The sequence below is a fragment of the Gastrolobium bilobum genome, unplaced genomic scaffold (assembly GCF_033153095.1).
Source record: "Gastrolobium bilobum isolate Gb01-03AN ecotype WA unplaced genomic scaffold, APGP_CSIRO_Gbil_v1 utg558, whole genome shotgun sequence".
NCBI lineage: Eukaryota > Viridiplantae > Streptophyta > Magnoliopsida > Fabales > Fabaceae > Gastrolobium > Gastrolobium bilobum.
Genome location: NW_026896319.1, coordinates 106,700 through 110,724, shown reverse-complemented (window position 1 = coordinate 110,724; position 4,025 = coordinate 106,700). Strand labels below are relative to the sequence as shown.

Here is a 4,025-nt window from a genome sequence, read left to right as displayed (position 1 = left end):
AAAGTTCACCCGACTCAGATTTTTGGTTTAAGAAAATGTAATTTCTACCGTCACTACAAAAATTCAGGCATTTTGTGGATGTCATATTTTCACATTGCGGAGGTCTTTGACCCCCACAAAAGACATTTGTGGCATTCACCTAAGCCCCCAGTTTTTTTTGTACTGCCACAATTTGTTGGAATGTTTTGTGGAGGCTTAGGACCCCACAAATGTTGCACTTTCTGAAATTCATTAACTTCCACAATATCTTTCACTTTTTGGAGGCTATAAACCGCCAGAATTTATTTCACTTTATGACAAATTTGAACATCCACTATTAAGTGCATTTTGTGTGTGTGTGTGTCTTTTGGGGGCTTAGGAATGGATATGGGACTCGAAAAATAAAAATCGGTGCTAGAATTATTTTCGAACTAATTACGATCCACGACGCTTCTCTGCCTTCAAAGTTTCGTATAGCGATACAATTTTTTTCTTTCTAAAAATAGATTTAAAGGTCCAATAAGTGCAATGGAATAAATATAAACTGATTTTCTAACCCCCAACCTTTTAAAAAAAAAAAGTCCCCCGTTCTGTAGAACCTGTGAATTGTGATGACTTATTAGTACAAAGAGACCAACGTTATTAAAATAAGTACTTGAATAAGTAAAGCATAAAAATGTATAGTCGGCGGTAATATAAATTGAATATGATTCTTCATCACATAGTAAATTTCTAAACACAGTAGTTCAATGCAAATCAGATAACTATCCTACACTTGGCAAAACGGAGGGCCCTTCAAAGTGAATGTCAATATATTTAATCAGATCAAGACTCTCTCCCCTAACTTCATTATTGTGTTCCAAAGTTGGAACCTGGATTTCGAAGTACATCAAAACATCACTATTTAGATGTGGTACACTATTTTTCAAAACAAATATAAGATCAAGATGGCTCGGTTTTGGCACATAGGTAATATGACCTTGTTGGGTGGGTAGACTTTCTCCTTATACCAAGAAGGCCTATTTTGTAGATCAATAGGAACCAATTGTATCTGGTCCTGCAATTCCTGCTTCCGACAAATATAAGGTTAGAGATTCTGTGATTATCGAATAAATTATGAAAATCACACATGAATATAACGAGTATGGTTACCTTCAAACTAATCCAAAGGTTTCTTAAGTTACCTCACTAACCCAGTCTGCCAAACAGTAAACTCCTAACACAAAGCAAGGAAAGCAAGAACCATTTGAGCTAAAGATAAGAACAGGATATCTTAAACAACCTTACAGTTACGGGTGATCCACACACTGTGGGCATACAGTCAAAAGTTAGTAAGAATCTTTGGCCATCTGAAAAAGTCCAACAAATTGCGAATTCAGGCATATGTGTTAGAATGAGAAAGGAACTTCCATTTCAAATAAAGAGAATTCCTATGATTTGCAAGCTCACTTCGGAGAATAAGATGCAAATAGCATACCAAATCACTTAGAAAAGTGCAAAGAATGAGAGTCAGAGAATGAAAGAAATGTAGATACCATATTTCCATTATAAGCCTTCTTAATGGTTCTATATAACTTGAAGCAAATAGTTGCCTTATGACTACACTAAGCGATGATGACATAAACAACAAACTTTACACAAATATAAAATTGGAAAAAAGAAAAACAGTATGATGTTGAAGTGAGAATAAAAGATATTTAAAGAAGTTAAGAAACACATGTTTTAATGATATAAAAATATCTTATAAAAATTTCCTTATAACTGTTGAACCTTTGTCACCCTGAAAATGGTCATACCTTATATTTTAATGACTGCAGCATCTGTTTAAGTTGTTCCCAACCTACGAAGTTAATGTCTTCCTTTGAACTAAATGACCTATTTTCTTGCCACATGCCCCTAAGTTCAATCAATAATAGCTGCAAATACAACAGACACATTATATCTAGATGACTGCTGGAAAATGTCATGACAGAGATCACATGAAGGTAAGACAAACAATAAAAACATGTACATTGATCAGGAATCATCTCTAGTATCTTCTCATATCTCTCCTCACTAGAAAGTATTGCCTCTTAAAGCAGTATCAATCACTTTGATAGCTATAGTTATTAATGGCCAGCAATGATAGACCCTCGATACCAAATTACCCAACAGGATTACAATTCAGTCTAAAAGGTTCTTAAACAAGATTTAGTGCCACCACAAGGACAAGAGTTAAGTACAAGGCAGAAAAAGATCATAAGACTGCAATGATCAGGTCAATGTGTATCAAGCTAAACGAAAATGTTTTTATGATGCAATTTCAACCTAGCCTAACAAATTTTAACTAACTTGGACAACTGCTACACTTACTAGATTTTAGGTCCCCTTTACGCCCAAATAGCTTAATGTAACTATATGATAGATGTATAGAGTAGCATACCTTTGCATAAATACCGCATATAATACCGACTATGTCCGCAGCACAATTTAATTTATAGTTCTAGTATGCACTTAATAAAGCACAAATATAGGTATATGACTTTCAAATTTAACTAATTATATAACAGCTAATATGCATAAAAATATTGTGAAATGACAAAAGTGACTTAGTTATGCTACAACCATATATATCAAGTTAGTTATTTTCAGCTATGAATTTACACTAAGGCTATCTCATTAATACAATGTTGAGGGTGACAGTCACTATGGATGATTTTTCTCAAATTGAAAGTTATTTAATCATGATTGAATCCATATTGTGTGAGAGAAATAATTGGCATTATGACCAATGTAAATTACAATGTAGCTATCATTCCAAAAGTTTCCACTGTAGGTGAAATTTAAATGACAGCATAAGTGCACATAGGTAACTCTAATAAGGATGCAAAGAAAATTGTATGTAGCTTTTGGTGAAATTCTACGCTAGTTTTCACAAAACCAACTACTAGATCCCAAACCAAAGCTTGCAGTGATTCATCCCTGCTGATATCTTGTGGTATAGCACACTCATAACATAATATGTTTTCCTTTGCAAAAATAACAAAGGATATACCATTGTGCCTGTCAAAGATCATAATCATTGTGGTGTGTGTACAAAACCAATACCAAAGAATTAACGACTGAAACTCAAATCGAAAGAGCTCAAAACAAAAATTCCAGTTTTGGCCCTAGATTCGAAAGAAGAAGAAAAATGTGTTATGCTTGGAAATGAAAAACGCATTATCTTAACACATAAATATTTTGCAATTGCAGTAAACAAAATGTGGCAGTGTCCATGTGGAAGAGAAGATTCTAGTGTGTACGGAACGATGAACCAATGGTGAGTTCAAGAGGCAACTAAAGTGCATCACAATTGCAGAAATGTTTCTGCAATGACACATAGACAAGATGATCTGCATCTGGTTACCAAATAACCCCATATTTGCTTGATGATAGTGAAATCGAAATTCACGATTTCACGATGAAAGGAAAGAAAAATGAACTATATAAGATGAATCAGAAGAACTGAAGATTGAAGAGAAAAATTAGAATTAAAGAATTTCTGTAAAAATTGAAGAAAAGAACAAAAAAATGAAACCATGCTTGAGATGGATGAAACTCAAATCAAATAGAGAGAAGATGAGTTACCTAAATGTTAGGGCATGAGTTTGGGGGAGAGAGTTCTAACTAACCTTGAGATCGTAATTCACACAAATTTAAGGAAATTATGATTTTAAAATTTATACAAGGATAATTATCAGACTTATAGGTGAGGTTTTCAGATTCGAACGAAAATGGTGAATGTTCTACGGTGGAAGAGCATTGTAGTGGATAGTGGGGTTTGCAAACAGCAGAAAACGAAAAAAAAAAATTACAAAATATCTACGGTAATCTAAAGCGGCCAACAAATTACTAAAATTGTCAGAAAAAGTAAATAAACTGTGGGGTCAGTAAACCGCTAAAACTCATATATGGCAATTTTTCTAGAACGAGGGGGCGTTTGGTTCAGGAATTTTTTTTGGAATAGTAGAAAAATGAGATAGATAGAAAAATGATTGAAAAGATAGATAAAGTGAGATAGGTAA

At 33.7% G+C, this 4,025-nt stretch overlaps 1 long non-coding RNA gene across 2 annotated transcripts; it reads right to left on the bottom strand.

The window, feature by feature from the left end:
• Positions 1-693: 693 nt before the first annotated feature.
• On the bottom strand, positions 694-3,776 carry LOC133298948 (uncharacterized). 2 transcript variants are annotated; one of them, XR_009749870.1, is made up of 4 exons: positions 3,589-3,776; positions 1,776-1,895; positions 1,132-1,328; positions 694-1,045 (listed from the first exon to the last, which is right to left on the bottom strand). It is a non-coding gene; the product is annotated as an uncharacterized LOC133298948 (long non-coding RNA). The 2 variants fall into 2 exon arrangements; XR_009749871.1 differs by having other exon boundaries at positions 3,633-3,776.
• Positions 3,777-4,025: the final 249 nt, after the last annotated feature.